This window comes from Bufo bufo, chromosome 2 (assembly GCF_905171765.1).
Source record: "Bufo bufo chromosome 2, aBufBuf1.1, whole genome shotgun sequence".
Classification (NCBI taxonomy): domain Eukaryota; kingdom Metazoa; phylum Chordata; class Amphibia; order Anura; family Bufonidae; genus Bufo; species Bufo bufo.
The window spans coordinates 687526766-687549739 of record NC_053390.1 but is presented as its reverse complement, the minus strand read 5'-3'; the positions used below and the strand labels follow the sequence as shown (position 1 = coordinate 687549739).

Below are 22974 nucleotides of genomic sequence, written 5' to 3'. Positions count from 1 at the left end.
CTAACAAGCCTTCATATGAATGCTCGTTAGCAATGATGTGTCAGTGTAATACTGCCGCCGATTTTCCAATGAACGGGCAAACGCTTGTTCAGCCAATTGGAATTTTTCAGTAGGTTTATAAATCATCACTTGCTGGCGGCAGATCGTCGTGTCTAATCACAATCTGCTGCCAGCAAATAATGACTAATTATGGGGACGAGCGATGGCATAGTGATCACAACCGCCCATTCTGAGGAGGAGATCGCAGCATGTAATACCAGCAGTCTCCTCTGCGGACAAGCAGGCGATTCCCTCCTAACAATCACCTGTGTTATTTGCCTGTCTAATATAAGCCTAAGTCCACCATAAAGATGCAGGCTCCGCTTGGCCTAAGGCCTCCTGCACACAACCGTTTTTTTTTTTGTTTACGGGCCGTTTTTTTGCGTTCCGCATACGGAAGCATTCATTTCAATGGTTCCGCAAAAAAAACTGAATGTACGCTGTATGCATTTCGTTTCCGTATTTCAGTTCTTCCGTTGAAAGATAGAACATGTCCTATTAATGCCCGCAAATCACGTTCCGTGGCTCCATTCGAGTCAATGGGTCCACACAAAAAAACTGAACACATACGGAATGTACTCCGTATGTCTTCCGTATCCGTTCCGTTTTTGTGGATCTATTGAAAATATGTTATGCCCAGCCCAATTTTTTCTATGTAATTACTGTATACTGTATATGCCATACGGAAAAACGGAACGGAAATGGAAACACAACGGATCCGTGAAAAACGGACCGCAAAACACTGAAAAAGCCATACGGTCGTGTGCAGGAGGCCTAACAAGAATGTTACTTCATTAGGAAGATTAGGAAGAGATCCAGCTGCCATACTCCTCTGGTGTCGCTCATCTGTCAGAGAATCCAAGTCTTGACAGGTAAAGATCCATGGGAATTAAGGCTACATTCACATCTCCGCTAAAGGCACCGCCAGACACACAGACGCGCACTGCCAAATCCCCATTACCTATAATAGGATCCCATTATAGTCAATTGGGATCCAGCGGTGTGCAGCTGTGTCCGGTTAGAACGGATACGGCAACTCTGGTAGACTGTTCCTGTGCCGGAATAGGCTACCGGATTACCTTCGCGGAGATGCAAACCTGCTCTAACAATACAAGAAAACTAGACATGTGTAATATGCCAGACACCCATTCTCAACACATTTTAACCCCATAAGGACCCTGACAATTTTCACCTTAAGGACCAGGCCATTTTTAGCAAATCTGACATGTGTCACTTTATGTGGTAATAACTTTAAAACGCTTTTACTTATCTAGGCCATTCTGCGATTGTTTTCTCGTCACATATTGTACTTCATGTCAGTGGTAAGATTTCAGAGGGCACATTTCACAAATTTTAAGTTGCCATGTCACATTTGAAGACCTCCTGATGTACCCCTAGAGTAGAAACTCCAAAAAAAGACCCCATTTTGGAAACTATGGGATAAGGTGGCAGTTTTGTTGGTACTATTCTAGGGTACATATGATTTTTGGTTGGTCTATATTATACTTTTTGTGAGGCAAGGTAACCAAAAATAGCTGTTTTGGCACAGTCTTTATTTTTTGTTATTTACAATGTTCATCTGACAGGTTAGATCATGTAGTGTTTTTATAGAGCAGGTTGTTATGGACGCAACAATACCAAGTAGGACCACTTTTTTTGGTTCTTTGATTCAGTTTTACATAATAAAGCATTTTTGAAAAAAATATTTTTTAGTATCTTCATATTCTGAAAGCCATATATATATTTTTTTGGGGCAACTGTCTTATGTAGGGGCTTATTTTTTTCGGTATGAGATGACGGTTTGATTGGTACTATTTTAGGGTGCATATGACTTTTTGATCGCTTGGTATTACACTTTTTGTTATGTAAGATGACAAAAATTGGCTTTGACACTTTTTTTCTCACGGTGTTCACCTGAGGGGTTAGGTCATGTGATATTTTCATACAGCAGGTTCTTACGGACGTGGTGATACCTAATTTGTATACTTTTTTTTTTATTTAAGTTTTACACAATATCATTTTTGAAACAAACCAAAAAAAATTAAAAATCATGTTTTAGTGCCTCCACAGTCTGAGAGCCATAGTTTTTTTTTATTTTTTGGGCAATTGTCTTAGGCAGGGTCTCATTTTTGCGGGATGAGAGGACTGTTTAATTGGCACTATTTTTGGGTGCATATGACTTTTTGATCGTTTGCTATTTCACTTTTTGTGATGTAAGGTTACAAAAAAATAGCTTTTTTTTACACCGTTTTTATTTTAATTTTTTTACGGTGTTCACCTGAGGGGTTAGCTCATGTGATATTTTTACAGAGCAGGTCGTTACGGACGTGGCAATACCTAATATGTCTACTTTTTTCTATATTTTTTTTCATTTTACACAATAAAAGCATTTTTGAAACCAAAAAATAAATCATGTTTTAGTGTCTTCATAGTCTGAGAGCCATAGTTTTTTATTTTTTGGGCGATTGTCTTAGGTAGGGGCTAATTTTTTGCGGGATGAGGTGACGGTTAGATTGGTACTATTTTAGAGGGCATAGGCCTCTTTGATTGCTTGGGGTTCCACTTTTAGTGATGTAAGGTGACAAACAAAATGTTTTTTTTTTAGCAATTTTTATTTTTTTGACGGTGTTCACCTGAGGGGTTAGGTCATGTGATAGAGTCGGTCAATACGGACGCGGCTATACCCAATATGTCTACTTTTCTTTTTTTCCCTATTTAAAAAAAAAATAATTTTTACTTTATTTTGGGAAAAGGACTTTTTTTCTTTTTTTTTTTACTTGAAACCTATTATTTATAAAACTTTTTTTTTTTACTTCTTTTTTTACTTTATTTTTTGTCCCACTCTGGGACTTCAACATTTTGGGGTCCGATTCCCTTTACAATGCATCACAATACTTCTGTATTGTAATGCATTGGCTGTAAATGTATTATACAGTGTAATACACTTCAGCCTGCGTCCTGTGAGATCCAGGGGGCTGGATCTCACAGGCTCTCCTGGAAGGCAGCCACGATGCATAAGTAAGGCTTTAGGCTGCCTTCCCTGCCATCGGGTCACCGTCACAGCAGCGCGGGGACCCGATGGACACCTTGCACCCGGCAGGATCCCGCATGTGCCGTGGTCAGCGCTGACCACGGCAGTGCAAAGGGTTAATGTGCCAGCATCTGTGTTTTCAGCTCCTGCACCCGCCCGATCACCATGAAGTACATGTACGTCACTGTTACTTATGGTTTTAATAAACCTCATTTTGTTTAATGCCGTGCCTTCTTACACAATAGGACACCATATTACTTTGCAGTTAATGCATTTGTCCTTTTTTTTTGTGCCCAGATAATGGACAGGCTTTCTAATTAAAGAACGTTTCTATGCAACTAGACGAGGCAGAGAGGATTTTCTCAGTATAGAGAGAGCACAGATTTAAAAAAAATTAAAAATAAATATTAAATAAAAAAAAGCTCTAACCCCGACTAAGTGATTGGAGTACTGCAGAGCGGAGAGCACATAATTATCTCGCCGGCGCACTTTCTCACTCTTCCTAGTTAAAGGCCTCTTCTCCCAGAGTCAACACATTAAAGGAATGATTCTCCTCTATGAAAGGTTACATGTAGATTATTACAGATGTGTATACTCTTGGTGGCAGAAATCTTTATTCATGCTGTCAGCCCTGAAGTGCTTCCGTGTTTTATTCTCTGTGTCCTCCACATCAAGACACTGACTGGCATTTATGGTCTTTAACGGCATACATAAAAGCTAGACTGCCACGACTTACTGCATGTGTCCTTCAAGAATTACTGTCCTCTAACATGGCTCTCTAGGTACTAATTCCTAAAGCAGTCTGGAGCGATGGGCCTTTATTAAAAGACCTAGTCTGGAGGCCTCCATAGATTTGTAGATGCTATGTAGCTTATTGACTGTGAGATCAGGTCATGTTTTAACAATGTATCTGGAGCTTCGGTCCTCCAGACATTACCTATTCTACCTGCAAATGACAATATTGTTAACATGGCCCTCCCTGCCTGTTCTAGGATGGACCAAGGAGAAGATAAGCAGAGTGCTGAGGTCGTCTGGGCCAGACTACTGACCAACAGGGTAGTCGTCGAAGCTGGTGGCCGTTTTAGATTAATGAAGAGGTGGTCAGGAATAAAATCAATGACACCACAAAGCAAAAGGTATAGACCTAGGGGGATATTTATCTAAACTGATTAAAGGGGTTATCCAACCCCTATATTGACCCCCCTAATGCCCACGCCTCTCATATAGGTTATACTTCCCACGCTGCCCAGCACCTGTGTCCTGATCCCCGCACGGCCAACGCTGCATCTCCCCATCGCGTGGATCAAAATACAGTGATCCCTCAAGATACAATGGCCTCAGGATACAATATTTTCAGCATACAGTGGTTTTTTCTGACCCATCGTAAGTTGAAACTAGACTCAACATACAATGTTTCAGACTCAGATCCAACCACTCAAGGCTACCTCTCTGGTAAAATATAGAAACATAGAATGTGTCGGCAGATAAGAACCATTTGGCCCATCTAGTTTGCCCAATATACTGAATACTATGAATAGCCCCTGGCCCTATCTTATATGAAGGATGGCCTTATGCCTATCCCATGCATGCTTAAACTCCTTCACTGTATTTGCAGCTACCACTTCTGCAGGAAGGCTATTCCATGCATCCACTACTCTCTCAGTAAAGTAATACTTCCTGATATTACTTTTAAACCTTTGCCCCTCTAATTTAAAACTATGTCCTCTTGTAGCAGTTTTTCTTCTTTTAAATATTCTCTCCTCTTTTACCTTGTTGATTCCCTTTATGTATTTAAAAGTTTCTATCATATCCCCTCTGTCTCATCTTTCTTCCAAGCTATACATGTTAAGGTCCTTTAATCTTTCCTGGTAAGTTTTATCCTGCAATCCATGTACCAGTTTAGTAGCTCTTCTCTGAACTCTCTCCAAAGTATCAATATCCTTCTGGAGATATGGTCTCCAGTACTGCGCACAATACTCCAAATGAGGTCTCACTAGTGCTCTGTAGAGCGGCATGAGCACCTCCCTCTTTCTACTAGTAATGCCTCTCCCTATACACCCAAGCATTCTGCTAGCATTTCCTGCTGCTCTATGACATTGTCTGCCTACCTTTAAGTCTTCTGGAATAATAACCCTTAAATCCCTTTCCTCAGATACTGAGGTTAGGACTGTATCACTGATTTTATATTCTGCTCTTGAGTTTTTACGTCCCAGGTGCATTATCTTGCACTTATCAACATAAAATTTTAGTTGCCATATTTTTGACCATTCCTCTAGTTTTCCTAAGTCCTTTTCCATTTGGTGTATCCCTCCAGGAACATCAACCCTGTTACAAATCTTTGTGTCATCAGCAAAAAGACACACCTTACCATCGAGGCCTTCTGCAATTTCGCTGATAAAGATATTAAACAATATGGGTCCCAGAACAGATCCCTGAGGTACCCCACTGGTAACAAGACCTTGGTCTGAATATACTCCATTGACTACAACCCTCTGTTGCCTGTCCCTCAGCCACTGCTTAATCCATTCAACAATATGGGAGTCCAAGCCCAAAGACTGCACTTTATTCATAAGCTTTCTATATGGGACAGTATCAAAAGCCTTACTAAAGTCTAGATAAGCGATGTCTACTGCACCTCCTCCATCTATTATTTTAGTCACCCAATCAAAAAAAATCAATAAGATTAGTTTGACATGATCTCCCTGAAGTAAACCCATGCTGTTTTTCATCTTTCAATCCATGGGATTTTAGATGTTCCACAATCCTCTCCTTAAGTATGGTTTCCATTAATTTCCCCACTATTGATGTCAGGCTTACTGGCCTATAGTTGCCCGATTCCTCCATACTACCTTTCTTGTGAATGGGCACAACATTTGCTAATTTCCAATCTTCTGGGACGACTCCTGTTGCCAGTGATTGGTTAAATAAATCTGTTAATGGTTTTGCTAGTTCACCGCTGAGCTCTTTCAATAGCTTTGGGTGTATCCCATCAGGCCCCTGTGACTTATTTGTATTAATTTTAGACAGCTGACTTAGAACCTCTTCCTCTGTAAAGACACATGCATCAAAAGATTAATTAGTCTTCTTTCCTAACTGAGGTCCTTCTCCTTAATTTTCCTTTGTAAAAACTGAACAGAAATATTCATTGAGGCAGTCAGCCCCCCCCCCCCCCCCAGGATATTTTGATCCGTGTGACGGGGAGATACAGTGGCGGCCGTGCGGGGACCAGGAGACACGCAGCTGCCGGGGAGCGGGGTAAGTATAATCTATATGTGGGGCCCAGGCATTAGGGAAACATTATACAGTAGGTGTTAGATAACCCATTTAAAGGAAAACTGTCTGTCACGGCCTCAGTGTTGTGCGCCGTGACACATTAGCCGTGCATGCTGGTTGCCATGGGCAACGCCTTGTTGTCTCAGCATGTATGTGCTTTTCTCTCCTCCTTCTTGTTCCTCCCCTGTCTGGTGCTGGAGGGGATAACTTCCTGGCTGGGTGTGGCCACTTGGTTTTATTCACCTGTGGCTTTCAGGCTGGAGTCTGTTGTACTCCAGCCTTTATAGGTGCTGGAGCTTGCTCCTGTCCTGGGTGTTTTATCTGCCCAGTCCTTGAGGGCCACCTAGTGGGACATCGATGTCTCCCCAATGTCACCATGATGTCTCCCCTTTGTTCCCCCGTTTTGGTACCATTTCTAAGGCTGGGTTCACACCTGAGCGTTTTACAGCGCGTTCCTACGCGCTGTAAAACGCTCAACAGGCAAGACCCAATGCTTCCCTATGGGCATGGCTCTCACCTGAGCGTTTTACAGCGCGTTTGCATTTCCAGAGCCGTGTATGTGAGACGCCCCGAAATAATCGTGCATACAGAGCGCTCCTTTGTACGCTCAGTTCTGAACCCAGCGTTACATGTCTTTTTTTTGGTGTGGGTTTATGTAATGGTATGTGGTAATGTCTAGTTTGGTGTTGTTATCCAGGTTGCTAGACATTTCCCCTGTCTGTTGTGACCTCCGGAAGGAGGTGTCAGGGTTCCCTGGAGGGGGGATCACAAGTCAGCGTGCAGCTCTGCTGGGGCCGTCATGCATCCTGTCCGCATGGGGGTCCGTTCTTGGTTGTTGCCGCGGCAGGTAAGTGAAAGTTCTTTCAGGGCTCTTACCTGCCGATGCAGTAGCTGTACAGTGCCTGCCTTTCCCTGCATCTAGGCCAGGTCCTGTTCATCCGTGTCTGGGATGAACAGGTCGTCTCAGCCCTTTCCCTATTTTGAGGGATTATCAGGGCGACTCAGGGTACTAGGTTTCTTGGATATGAGCTGTCCTACCATCCAGGTCCGCTCATACGGTGAGGATTAGGGATGCAATAGGAGGTGACCTTCTCCCTTATCCCAGCCCCAGGCCTAGTTGTATTCTTGTATAACCACCCTATGGTACGGTAGGGAGTTTCCGCCACTCCCCATCGTAACGCTGGCTTAGCTGTCCGTAGCAACCAATCAAATTCCAACTTTCAGTTTCCAAAGGAGCTGTGAAAAATGAAAGGTGGAATCTGATTGCCTGCTAAGGACAAGTAAGCCAGTTTCTGTATGCCAATTTTGATAAAACTCCTCTACAGGCCGTGATTTATCAAATTGGTTTTGTCTTTATTTTGGAGTACACTGCGACTTTTCTGTTGTTTTACTTGTAAGACACATTTATCAATAGTCTGCGGCAGGCCAATGTTTTGTATCGGCTAAGTCAGCTGTTGTAGGTGTCCCTATGGAGCATGCTGGTTTTATGATCGGGAAAGTCCCAAAAAATTGTCTCAGCTGAACTCCACTCCTGACCAGCCATGGCAGGAGAAAATAAGGTGAATGTGATAGATTGCACAATTGCTGGGTGTTACTTGTCTATATTTGGCTCACAGACAATTACCTTTATAAAAATAGACAAATGTGATGACTACAATTGATCCCCTATTGATAAATCTGGGCCATAATCTTTACCTATGCTACACCTGTAGATGGAGCCATCACCCAGAAGAACTCATTATGAAATCGTTCCTCTGCGGCTGATCCCCTGGGTCGGCAATGCTGCTTATCCTGAGCTTTCTGCTTCATCGTAATACAGTATAATGAAAGGTCTGCTATTAAAGAAACTACTATAAATCTTGTAAAGGAGAACAGTAGGCAAGAGCAAGAAAGGCAAGGGGTTGGTGGAAGAAATATATATTTACTTGCCATATGGGCCATCACATAAGATCTAGAAACAAGAAGCACCCTTAACCAGGCCAAACATGTCAGGAGGATTGGAAGTAATAACCACTGACGGAACAACATTTGATGTCCATAGTTGGCCATAGATATTAGATAATTATTATACAAAATAAGAAATTCCAACTATATCTAAACGCCTTCGTGGCGGACACACTGGATTTAAGTACACTTAAGTGCACGGCTCGGCGTCCACAGACGTTGCAAGTTGTTTTTCTGTCTAGCATTTGGAGATATCAGGTATCAAAACTAATGCATTTTTTATTTTATTTTTTACTGAAAAATGGTTATAGACTGTGTGCCCATCATGGCCGTTATCAGAGCCATGCAGCACGCTCTGTGTTGAATGGAAATTGCCGGACACCGTGGAAATTTGCGTATTGGCACTGGTATATACAGACCCCTGATGAAATGGTGATACAGAAACGCGTAGGGTCATTATTTTCTCTATACCGTCTCTCAGGGAAAGTACAGGACAAGTCTCGCCACTCACAGCAGCAGATAAGAATCAACTTTAGCGCTGGGGTCGGGGGCAAGGGTTTCCACAGTCATTGCTGTGTAATGTACTGCCAGTGCCTGACTCCCTGACTTCTAAATGATGGGGGCAGTGATTCAGGGTAATGGCTGCACAGACAGCGCATACCCTTGTCTGCCTGCAGTTGTGCAGCACTCCCTTGTAGTCAGTACAGCGGACTCCTAGGCTCCTACACATGCACTTTCATTTGGCAATACAGTTTGGGTTGACACACTGGCGTTTTCAGTGCGGTGCAACTGTCCATGACCGATACTATTCACTTTGGGCCTCAAAAAAAGGTCTTCTATGAATTCCTATAGGTCGCACCAGGTATGTTCCCCAATTACTATCCTTCCTTATTACCTATGCAGGGAAATAGCGGCTATTAGCCTGCATCCCTTTTGAGGGACAGTTTTTTAGTCACGTTTGTATTTTTCATTTTTGAGTTTAATGCCCCTACCGACTCAACTACAATAATAAAAGTTATATTTGAATATACCCATCACCTTCTTCCAGTGATTTATCAAAACTGATGCGGCAGATGCCATGAATGATCCCACAGTAAAATATGGGATTGGTTCTGGAATCAGTTTTCATCCTGTGGGAAACTACAGACACCGTAACCTGTAATAGAATTATCCTCCTGCACTGCTCTCTATTCTGTCACCGCTCCCGACATGCCTATTTTAATAGCTTCATGCATTCCCCGTGTCATAACAATTCTGGAGCATCTATTCTTATGACTCTATGGTGTGCCATTACTTTATTATTTCTACGAGAAGTTCTGAATGAATTACTAGCAGTCTGCAGTAAGGGTACAGATGGGTGTTACCAGTTGGGGGTGTGTACCTGCACAGTCTGGCTCTATCCAATTAGTGCTGCCATTTTCAGTCTGTGCAGGTACACCCCCCCCCCAACTAGTTACCTCCCCTCTGTACCCTTACTGCAGACTGCTAGCAATTCATCATAACTTCTCGTAGAAATAATAAAGGGATGGCACAACATAGAGCCATAAGAATAGATGCTCCAGAATTGTTATGACACGGGGAATGCATGAAGCCATTAAAATGGGCATGTCAGGAGAGGCGACAGGTCCTCTTTAAGAGAAACTTATATGTTATATGCATGTCAGGAGAGGTGACAGGTCCTCTTTAAGAGAAACTTATATGTTAGCAGCCACTCAGCAGCCATTTAAATGTAGTTTTCTCTTCCTCTACCAATCTCTATGACCAGCGATCAGCACTGAGGAAATCTATTACTACCAGAGTCCTAAACACTAGAACAGGGGGCAGCAACCTCCGACGCGCCAGCTGTTGTGAAACTACAATTCCCAGCATGTTCCATTCATTTTTATGGGAGTTTTGAGAAGAGCAGAGGAAGTACTCATGCTGGGAGTTGTATTTTGACGACAGCTGGAGTGCTGGGGGTTGCCTGTGCCTGCACTAGAGCTGGGGAGTCCAGTACCCCACATCCGTATTTCTACTGATGGGAGTGTACATAGAAAGTATCCGTGGTTTGTGGACAGAAATACGGATGAGGTCATGTGTACGAGGCAAAAATACACTGGGATTTGTTGTTCAGTGACAGTTAATGAGCCATAAACTGCATATCAATGGAAAAATAACCTCACTCCGCACAGCGAAAAAGTGCCTTCATTAAACAACAACCACCGATGCATCGCAGTAAAGAGAAAAGTGCATATAAATAATCCCAGATTTGGAGAAATATTCCGTCCGTTACAACTGAGACCAGTGACTCAAAGCAAGCTTGCACATTGACAGACCAGAGAACATCTGCTGCGCAGTGTATTTTTAAGGAGGGAGGAGGGGCGCGTAGAGGAACCCAACAGCCAATGCCTTGATAAAAAGAGGAGGGAAAAAACAGGAATACAGACAGCAACAAATGTTTGATTCTTATAGCGGCCATAAAAGCCGCCCCTTGAAAATTAATCTGGCAGAAACGCCTGGCATTTGCAAGCATCTGAAGCCATCTATTAGTCTGTTTTTAACTCAACGACTCTCGAGCTGGCTTTTAGTAGCTGTAATGCAAACTAGGAGTACATCCCATCAAATGACATGTCCTCCAGATCCTGAAGGGACAGCAGAACTTGTCCTTTCTGCATTTCCCAGCAGAAGCTAAGTATCCGTAATGCACATGACAGATCCCTGCACAGTCCAGGCTCCTTTCAACGCTTTCTATGTCATCTAAAATTCAGTGGAGACCAAGCAGATGATTTTCAGAGTCAAAGAAAATCTCTGCATGGAAGTGCTGAAAACTAGAAACTAGGATCTCAATCTAAAGCTGAGAAAGTATTCTTGGCATTACATGGCGGCACACGCCTGGTCTATGACCACTCCATCTGATGGACATTCCTACCAATCATTGTACACAGGCCGCCATGGATCATAGCAGCGTATAGATTATAAATGTAGGCTGTTCTCATCTGTATAGTGGTCTTCCATATAAATAGCGCTCGACAGACCCCCATTGACATATAATGGGCCGAGCGGGGCTGTCGTGGTGTCCATTGTTTTGACCGAATTTATTTTATTATATGCAAGATTACAATAATTCTCACAGACAGATACAAAAAAATTTAAACAATTCGTATTATGCCCTCCTCACATTACTGATCCCTGACTCCGCGCTTCCAAAGCCACCCGGGTCCCCCATAGGTTACTGCTCTTTTTGGTTCCTGCCAACATGATCATGTGATTGCTACAGCTAGTGGTTGGCATCAGTGGTCACAGGCCCATGTCGGGAGGGACTAAAAAGTACAAAGACTGACAGGAGAACTAAAAAGCGTAGAAGAGGAAGCGGCAGGGGGATCAGTCAGGCGGCTATGATTATTAGATGACCAGAAAACCCCTTTAAAATCCTAACACCATTTATGTATAGTGATGTGAGGTCATAGGTCAGTCGCATCAATATGAATTGATTGGGTCCATTTTGCGCAACCATCAGAATGAATTGTTCCTCAAAAGTGAATATTGCATACCACTTTTACTAACTTCTACTAAAATGTGACACGCGGGAAAGAAAGGTCTCATAATTCCCGAGATTGCCCATAATCTCAGGAACGAGGGTTGAAGGAATATGTTGGCTGCAGTGAGGCAGCACATGAGGAATGGTAGGATGCAGTACACGTCAGCTGCATCATTTTCCAGTATGTGAAACCTTGAGTTAGGTGATCTACTAGGGGACAGGGACAGAAGACACCTGAAGGACACTGCAGCACCTTTTTACTTTGTGCTCCCATAATAGTGATGGCAGACAATTATTCATTGCACTTGCTCCACAGCCGTGCCGTCTTCTTACAAAATCTGCTGGCTCACTGCTATAGAAGATGCAGTTGCAATAATGAGAGTTAGAAAAGGAAGACATCTTAAAAAGATGTCAAACTTAGGCCTCTTTCACACTTGCGTTGTCCGGATCCGGCGTGTACTCCACTTGCCGGAATTACACGCCGGATCCGGAAAAACGCAAGTGTACTGAAAGCATTTGAAGACGGAACCGTCTTCCAAATGCGTTCAGTGTTACTATGGCACCCAGGACGCTATTAAAGTCCTGGTTGCCATAGTAGGAGCGGGGATCGGGGGAGCAGTATACTTACAGTCCGTGCGGCTCCCGGGGCGCTCCAGAATGACGTCAGAGCGCCCCATGCGCATGGATGACGTGATCCATGCGATCACATGATCCATGCGCTTGGGGCACCCTGACGTCACTCTGGAGCGCCCCGGGAGCCGCACGGACGGTAAGTACACTGCTCCCCACTACACTTTACCATGGCTGCCAGGACTGCGTCCCGGCAGCCATGGTAACCACTCTGAAAAAGCTAAATGTCGGCTCCGGCAATTCGCCGAAACGACATTTAGCTTAAGGCCGGATCCGGATCAATGCCTTTCAATGGGCATTAATTCCGGATCCGGCCTTGCGGCAAGTGTTCCGGATTTTTGGCCGGAGCAAAAAGCGCAGCATGCTGCGGTATTTTCTCCGGCCAAAAAACGTTCCGTTCCGGAACTGAAGACATCCTGATGCATCCTGAACGGATTTCTCTCCATTCAGAATGCATTAGGATAATCCTGATCAGGATTCTTCCGGCATAGAGCCCCGACGACGGAACTCTATGCCGGAAGACAAGAACGCAAGTGTGAAAGAGCCCTAATAGGCTACTTTCACACTAGCGTTTTTCTTTTCCAGCATAGAGATCCGTCACAGGGGCTCTATACCGGAAAAGAACTGATCAGGCATATCCCCATGCATTCTGAATGGAGAGTAATCCGTTCAGGATGCATCAGGATGTCTTCAGTTCAGTCATTTTGACTGATCAGGCAAAAGAGAAAACTGTAGCATGCTACGGTTTTATCTCCGGCGAAAAAAAACTGAAGACTTGCCTGAATGCCGGATCCAGCATTTTTTTCCCATAGGAATGTATTAGTGTCAAAATACCGTAAATGCCGGATCCGTCCTTCCGGTCTGCGCATGCGCAGACCTCTAAAAATGAGAAAAATAAATAAAAACCTGATCCGTTTTGCCTGATGACACCGGAAAAACAGATCCAGTATTGCAATGCATTTTTCTGCCTGATCAGGCATTTTTCAGACTGATCAGGATCCTGATCAATCTGAAAAATGCCTGATCAGTCAGAAAAAAATGACATACGTTTGCATACAGTTTGCCTGATCAGGCAGTCAGTTCAGGCAACGGAACTGCCTGCCGGAATCCAACAACGCAAGTGTGAAAGTACCCTTACAGTAGGTTGCAAGAAAATTTAGACTAGCACATCCAAAGTCACAGGTGCACATCCATAAAGTTATTATAAACAAAATATGGCAGCACACTGTTATGCCTCATTCACACGTCAGTGTTCGGTCAGTGATTTCCATCAGTGATTGTGAGCTAAAACCAGGTGCGGCTCTAAACAGAACTGGTGCAGATCTTTCCCTTATACCTTATATCTGTGGAGGCTCCAATCCTGACTTTGGCTCACATCACTGATGGAAAATCACTAACAAAACACTGATGTGCGAATGAGGCTTTATACAGGTGAAACTCGAAAAATTTGAATATCGTGCAAAAGTCCATTTATTTCAGTAATGCAAATTAAAAAGAATTACATTAATGCAGCTTAAAAATTAGAATTTTGTGAAAAGGTTCAATATTCTAGGCTCAAAGTGTCACACTGTAGTCAGCTAATTAATCCATACCCCCTGAGCAAAGGGTACCTCAAAATTGTGACTTTGGAGTTTTATAAGATATAAGCCATAATCATCCAAATTATAACAAATAAAGGCTTGAAATATCTCGCTTTGCATGTAATGAGTCTATCTCATATATTAGTTTCACTTTTTAAGTTGCATTACTGAAATAAATGAACTTTGCACGATATTCTAATTTTTCGAGCTTCACCTGTACATGCAAAAAGAATTAGGGATTAGGGTTATTTTGGATTACAGCGGTATGATACTTACTCTACATGAAAAATGTTAACTCTTCAAGCACATTTTTGATTGTGTGTCGGGCCCATCTACCAATGTCAAGGTGGCTTCTGCAGATGGGTACCTAACACTAACAGAACTGCCTGTCCCGGGCCTAACTTAAGCCTACAATGTTCAGGGCGGTGTGGGAACCAGTTATATCTATACTCTGCATAGAAACCCTTGGAAGATGGGTGGGGAATGCTCAATCTAAAGGAGGGAGCTACCCTCCAAACACACTGCAAGAAAATTTAGACTAGCATAACCAAAGTCACAGGTGCTAACCATAAAACTAACATGCAAACTAAATATGTATGGCAGCACACAGTTATACATGCAAAAAATAGAACTATAGCGATCAAAGATTATTCTTTAAGCAGTTCTGTTAGTGTGAGGTACCCATCTTCAGAAGATACCTTGATGGTGATAGATGGGCCCGACATACATTTGATCAAAAATATGCGCAAAGAGCTTCCATTTTTTTTATGTATAATACCACTGTAATCCAAAATAAACCCTAATCCCTAGATCTATTCATCGCATGTGTAATGGTGTGCTGCCAAACGTATTTTGTTTGCCATCTGCATGTTAGCTTTATGGATGTGCAGCTGTGATTTTGTGTATGCTAGCCTAAATTTTCTTGCAGTGTGCTTGGAGGGTAACTGCCTCCTTTACATTAAGCACTCCCGGCCCATCTACCCTGGGCTTCTAAGCAGAGTATAAATATAGCGGGTTCCTACACCATCCTGAACACTGTAGGCTTAAGTTAGTTAGGGGAGGCAGTTCTATTAGTGTTAGGTACCCATCTGCAGAAGCAACCTTGACATTGGTAGATGGGCCCGACACACGTTTTTTTCAAAAATGTGCGCAAAGAGCTTATATTTTTTTAAAGTTACAGTAGGTGTCATGATACAGTCCATACTGAAGACTGAAAGTCCTAGAAGCTGTCAAAGAAAGTATAGATGACACTGAAAACCAAAAGACAGAAGCAGCCAAACAAGGCCTTAAGAATCAATAGAAATATTCATGGAGGCAGGAGGTAAAGGTAGGTTGGAGCATAGAAGTCAGGCAGGGCCATTAAAGCTCAAAATGACAACCAAAAATCAGAACAATACAGGAGCAGATCCCATCAAGCTACAGTATAGTATGAAGTACTGTAGATGCAGCTATGATAAAGGCATCAGCATCTCAGGCTCTTTTTGTGGTCATCATATCCTTTTTCTGACACTACAAAACAGACAAACACAGCAAGACCTTTCTATAAACCTATGATTTCAAGGAATGCAGGAATGTACATGAATGCATTCTTTCACATTACCACTCTCGCAGCAGAGTTTTCAGGAAATTTCTCTGCACATACATTAAGAGTAGCATTCATGACTGCCATTCTTCCAGTATGTTTGTGGCAGGTTGTAGGTTGCACTAACAGAAGAAAAACACCAATGAAATGTATAAGCGGGGCCACTTTGGGCTTGGCGGAGGCTTCTGGGCAAAAAAAGCTGGTGGAGCTCCCCATAATTTATATATTTTTAACATAGCTGGGGGAATGAGGTTGTCCCCATTAGCCAGGCAAGGTTGTACTTCAGCATGTCAAATCCTTTTGATCTCAAAAGGAGAGAAGTGGGAAAATGTATGCTCGACCAGGTGTGTATGGGGAAGGAATAGTAACCGGTTTATATCATGAGGATTCTGTTTGTACTCCTTGAGCATTAATGACAGCATAGATATCTGATGTAGTTAGCAGGACCTAGCTGCATATGGGATAGCAAGGAACATTAACTTTACAAGCTCAGCACAAATCCTGCTTGATGCACGTGAAAGGCAGAGAAAACCCATCAATAGGACAGGAGGGCACGTTTCTGTTTACATAGACATTTTACACCTACAGGTCCAAGAGTCACAACATGGATTCAGCCAAAAGGAGGAAGGGGCCCAAGCAAGAAACCCTCAATACTTCTTCCTTAAAGGGGTTCTGCACTTTGTTTAAACTGATGATCTATCCTCTGGATAGATCATCACCTTCTGATCGACGGGGGTCCGACACCTTGGACCCCCGCCGATCAGCTGTTTGACAAGGCAGCGGTGCTCCATTCAAGTGAACAGAGCTTAGCCGCGCCCAGGCCAGTGATACTAGTCGTGACGTCACTGGGCCAGCCGTAAACAATGAGAAGGGTGCGACGCTCCTGCAGCACCGCTGCCTTCTCAAACAGCTGATCGGCGGGGGTCCCGGGTGTCGGAGCCCTGCCGATCAGATGCTGATGATCTATCCAGAGGATAGATCATCAGTTTAAACAAAGTGCAGAACCCCTTTAAAGTGGGGGAGAGAAAAACGTTTTCTCTCATAGTAAAACAAATGCTGTAACCGGGATATGACTTTCATTAGACATGTCCTGTAAACTGTAGATGGAGCTTGAACTGTATTAGGCTTTACAGGCGTTTAGTAGGAGATTTCTACACGAGCACTAGGTGCACATTGCTGTATGCTGCCATCTAGTGGCAGTATTTGTAGCTACTCCACAACATACTGGATACAAAAATGATGTGTAACCTTCAGGCAGGGCAGGAAAAACGGATCCATTGGCGTTTACTTACTTTCAATGGATAACGTTTCATGCACAATGTAACAATCTAAAATGTAGCATGTACGCTATATATTTTAATTATGCATGATACAGGCACAGGACACGATGATGAGCAGATCCGACACATTTCTGGCTCATTTCACCTTGGTGAGAGGTAAGGACTATTTGACGGTGGAAGAGGCTTTTGAAATGTTAAATAGTCTTTGATCAGTGGTTGTTTTTGGTGCTCAGAGACATCAGATTTCAAAGCCAAACAGGTAGATCATTCATTTTAATGAAATGCATGCTCTGCTGTGAATGTGTGGGAGTCGGCACTGGGAATACACTGTGCAGCCATGAATACGATGAGGGTGGTAGTTTGTATTGTGCCCAACTTACTCTTTACTAAGGCAGTCACCTGATCATCCTAGATGTACTGGTAGTACTTTGTAGTCCAGAGATCAGCAACCTCCGACACTCCAGCTGTTGTGAAACTACAATTCCCAGCATGCTCTATTCATTTCTGTGAGAGTTCAGGGGGGGCACAGCCTGAACCAATAATGAGACATGGGCGAGTCACAGACTACCTCACACTCCCTAGAGTGGGGCAGCACTAAAAAGCAACTACCATTTTTGCCCACAACTGGACATTTGCTTTAACCCCTTCAGGACCCTGGGATTTTCCATTTTTGCATTTTCGTTTTTCACTCTCCGCCTTCCCATAGTCCTAACTTTTTTCCATTCACATAGCCTTATGAGGGCTTATTTTTTGCGGGACAGGTTGTACAGTCTAATGGCACCATTTACGGTTGCATACCATGTAGTAGGGAGCGGAAAAAAAAAAATTCCAAATGGGGTAGAATTAGGAAAAAACGGAATTCTGATAAAGGTTTTTTTTTTTTTTTTACACTGTACAGTATGCGGTAAAATTGATGTGTTATCTTCATTCTCCAGGTCAGTGCGGTTCCAACGATACCACACTTGAATAATTTTTCTTGTGTTTTAATACTGAAAACACAACCATATTCATAACCATATTCTGACCCCTATAACTTTTTTGTAGCTATGTGTACGGGGCTGTGTGAGGGCTACCAATTTTAAGTGTGCGCGACTTTTTGATCACTTTTTTATTAAAAAATTATTGGGTAGTTGAAGTGACAAAAAAAGGCAAATTGGCTGTTTTTATTTTATTTTCCCACTACGCCATTTGCCGTATGCCATTAATATTGTGATATTTTAATAGTACGGGCATTTTCGCATTTATTGGCTAAGAAAGGGGGGTGATTTGAACTTTTAGGGTGACAATAACTAGCAATCATTCGATTGCCCTTAGTATTCAGTGATGGCTAAATAGCCATCATTGAAGACTTCAATTGCACTATATCAATACAAGGCTGCCACCTAGTGGCCTGTATTGATATATACATCTAATTGACTCAGAAGCCAGCTTGGGGCTTCGGTCAATTAGATCGTAGCAACAGGTCCCCCGATCTCAGCCGGGGAATGCTGTTACCAGACCGAAAGCGCGTGACTTCCAGTTCCGGTCTGCGCAGATGCTGTGGTACATTTGACCACGGCATCAGAAAGGTAAGATGTATGCGATCAGCCTTATGGTTGATCGTAAACATGTGCCGGGGGGTCTCTGCTATTTAAGGTGCCGGCTGCATGCGCCATGTTTAGGGATCGGACCCATGACGTACAGCTACGTCATGGGTCCTTAAGAGGTTAAAGGGGTTCTCAGAGATTTCAATATTGATGACATATCCTCAGATAGGGGGGGGGGGGGGTCAGTCTCCCAGCAGCACCAACGATCAGCTGTTTGAAGAGGCCGCGGCACTCTGGTGAGCACCACCGTGAAGTTCCCGCTCCGTACAGTATTAGAATGTATTGGCTCGCGCGAAATTTCGGGTAATAACTTTTCAAATGAATTATTATTGTAAAAAACCTTGGTATGAACTAGGGTTCGGTTTCAAAGGTATCACTAGGAACTGAACCAGAGTTTGGTATCCAGGTTTTTTACAGTAATAATTAATTACCGAAGTTATTACACAAAGTCTCACACAACTTAGCAAAGTAATAACTTCGCCTCATCGGAGCCAATACATTCTAATACTGTACGGAGCAGGCACTCCGTACAGTATTACAAAGTTTTTTGCTAATAGACTTCGGATGTACCATCCAACGTCTATTCGCTCATCCCTAGTCATATTCATCAGTCTTCTGGCCTTGGTGCTGCTTGGTCCCATTCAAATGAATGTGGCTGAGCTACCATACCAAGAACAAACACTATACAATGTGGCGCTTGGTAAGCCGCGATTAGGCTGTGGCACTCACCGGAGGTCCGCAGCCTCTGCAAACAGCTGATCAGCAAACAATTTTACTGAAAAATTATGCCACCATTGGTCACCACGAGTGGACGTGGTTCACATTGAGTTTTTTGGAGGAAGTTTTGAGCCATAGTCAGAGGTGGATCCAGCAGGAAGAATTATATAAAACCTCCTTTTCTATTTGATTACCTTTGAATCCACCTTTGGCTGAAAAACCTGCAGGATAATTTGCCTCCAAAAAACTCTGTGTGAACCTCTCCTTAGGAACATAGACCTATCAGATCCATATGTGTCCTAGTAAAAACACAGAGCAGAAGACAAATCTGCATGTCGCATCTCTATGGCAAAACACATACCTGCAGCTCCTTGATGGGTGAAAGCCATAAAACACTTCGGCACTGCTATGTAGACATACCTGTACTGGATACGGTATATCCTAGCTAAGACAAACAGTTGGAGAACATTTGGCCAAATGACCAGCAGCAGATGAAGGCCAATAACTCCTTTAATGCACTATTTGGCAACATGACAATCATTTTAGTTCCTTACAACCTGGTCCCCTAAACTTTGAGAACATGTAGCTCCAAGCAGATGGGTCTAACACCTGCTTACTATTCCAACGCGTTTCTAGTCCTACCTTACCATTTGGACAGTAGCATATGGCAGCATGCCACAAGTCTCTTTCTTCATCTTCTAATCTGACCATGGGAAGGAGTGCTTGAGTGGGATGACTGATGGAAGGAGGGGGTGGTTCTTCACTGCCGCCTCATCCCAAGGGGACAAAAACATTTGTGGCATCAAAGCATAACAAGCCGCCAGTTGTGATCAATGTATGTCCTTGCTATGGACTACTAAAGACTGTCTCAGAGACAAATCCTTGTGGCCTTGTGGAATCAATGATAGCTAGTGAAGCATTTCTCCAGGGGCGCCCATTCAGATGAATGCCTGTCCTTGTAATAAAAGGATGTCTTCAGTCTGACCCAACTGTAGTTGCCCAAACAAGCCATCTCTACAGGTAGGAGTCCTTCGTGAGAGAACCTCATTAACAATTTGTAATTGTGCAGTCTTCTGGAGCTCAGGGCGGCCGTATTATATGAGGAAGGCCGCCCTGTATTAGCTGAACCTTATCCCTGGAGATCCTGGCTCATTATGAATCAGGCAGTTGTTGGATTGACTGCACTGACAGGTGGCCTATTCTTGCTAGAATCACCAAATCCATCATCTCAATTAACAAACTTCAGAATTCTAATGAAACGACCATAAAGAAATTGTCACCTTCATGTCTCCCGGGATTATATGAGACAGAAAATATGTTTCCGATGACGTCCCTTTAAGTAGATGCAGCGATCTATATATATATAGTAATTACCGTGACCTGAAATCCTGGGAGAGTAAGATTAATGGCGCTAATTACACATAATGCCTCATATTCCTGACCTACATTAATACAAATATCATCACAGAGAATTACCTCAGCCTGTCATGGAAAGACTGCCTCCCACATGCATGTCTACAGGCAATGATGTATGGACAGGGCGACCTTGATCTTATCTGCAGAAAATTCACCATTACGCTAAATTAGTTCCTTATTTTTTATTTTTCTTGTGTGGGCCACTTTACAATAGATGATGAACATGATGGATCCTGCATCATAAATCAGTCAATAATTATTCTCTCATTTAAAGAGGTATTCTGTTGTGAGAAGTTATCTGTGAATAGGAAATAACTACAAGATCAGTGGGCGCCCCATAATCATGAGAATGGGGACCCCATCAATGAATGAAGCGGCAGGCCAGGCGTGCACTCTGCTGCTCCATCAACTCCCATAGAGATGAATGAAGCCTCAATGCGCACACACAGCCTGAAGCTTCATTCATTTTTTGGGGGGCCCAAATGGTATGGCGTCCCCCGTTCTTGCTGATCGAACCCAGTTTGTAAGGGAGAAATCACATGTGGAACATTAGGTGTAAAAATGTCTGCATCAGTTCTATTCATCAAAATGGAACTTGAAAAAAGGCACGTGCCTGCCGATAAATCAGCCCCAATGGTTGGGAACCCCGCCGCCAAATCAGCCCCAATGGTTGGGAACCCCGCCGCCAAATCAGCCCCAATGGTTGGGAACCCCGCCGCCAAATCAGCCCCAATGGTTGGGAACCCCGCCGCCAAATCAGCCCCAATGGTTGGGAACCCCGCCGCCAAATCAGCCCCAATGGTTGGGAACCCCGCCGCCAAATCAGCCCCAAAAGTTGGGAACCCCGCCGCCAAATCAGCCCCAATGGTTGGGAACCCCGCCGCCAAATCAGCCCCAATGGTTGGGAATCCGCCGCCAAATCAGCCCCATGGTTGGGAACCCAATGCCAAATCAGCCCCATGGTTGGGAACCCGATGCCAAATCAGCCCCATGGTTGGGAACCCGGTGCCAAATCAGCCCCAATGGTTAGAAGCAGACACATTTAAGTATAACAAGTTCCCTTTACGAAACTTCCCCATATATGTATGATATATGAGAATGGGCTTTTGTGAACACAACTTAAATCACTAGGGAAAAACGGAAACCCAACAGTAGAGTGGCAATCCCCTCTTAATTGTGAATCTGAAGAGGACTACATTGCTTGCTCTTCCAGTTCAGAGGCAATCACTAATGCTGCTTTCTCCGTCGCCACTACAGGCCAGCACTCCTAGGGTGTACGGAGGCGGTTGCTGGTGACGTGAGCTATAAACAGGACAGGAAAAAGCCTAACAGGTCAGGCGGCATTCATTTTAAGGAGGACTGATAAATATAACCATTACAATGCTGTGCACCATGAGGATAGAACCTCTCCCTGTATTACAATTTAAAAGAATGATATACTTGGTATTCGGGATGACATACTAAGGTGTGTGCATCTGCTGAACATGCCATACTCATACGCGCGATACGGATTCAGCTTGGAGTCAACACGAGAGCCTCAGTATAGGAATATGCCGCACTGCACTGCTCTTCTACTGGTTTACCCGTTATCTCATGGTCATACACCAGAATTATTACACCGCTTTCTAAGGTGACTGTGAGCAGCGTCTAAGCACCATCTTTTACCCTCATCGTATTAAACGGATGCCCGTATATCAGGAACTGAGAGTGCAGATCTGTAAAAGGCTTGAAAACGACTCGCACATCGCATAGCAGAGGTCACAAAACGCTTGTGCAGTAATCCACCTCACAAATTGCTTCATAAATATTTAGCGAGCAGAAGTCAATGGCTCGGCGTCATTACTATTCCTGTACCGCCTCACAAATTGTCCTGCATTCATGAAAGAAACATGAAAACTTATATACAATGCTCAGTGCATAACCTGATCCTCCAAGCTAGCCGCCTGAACAGTCACAGCAAATAAGGTAAAAAACCATCAGGAAACCGGAGCCCGTATTTCGCTTGTATTTCTGATATTCCAGCAATATTAGCAAAATGGAGATCTAGCTCTGCCATTCAGGAGTCAGGGAAAGCCTGGTAACAGCACTGCTGTCGGCCCTTGATGTGCTGAACTTTCTCATGGTTAAATTACATTAAAACAGAAAAAAAAGAAAAAAGCATTAAAAAAATATATATACATCTTTTTTGTTTTGTATGCACTCCGGGGTTTGGCTTAAAAAAAAAATGCATGTGTAATGTTAGCTTAAAGGATTTGCCTGGTCTTGGAGCCGACAACCGCTGGGGTCCTTCTCTGTCGCCCTGAATATATAAATCTGCTCCATTCCCGGCCATTTTCAGTCCCAGCAGGCTCAGGAAGCAGCTTAGTCACAGCATTTAAA

General features: G+C 43.5%; 1 protein-coding gene across 2 annotated transcripts in view; it reads right to left on the bottom strand.

The window, feature by feature from the left end:
- The window catches only part of GALNT7 (polypeptide N-acetylgalactosaminyltransferase 7), a 154853-nt gene that overhangs the window by 51806 nt on the left and 80073 nt on the right, over window positions 1–22974 (bottom strand). The gene's annotated exons all lie outside the window — the stretch shown is intronic.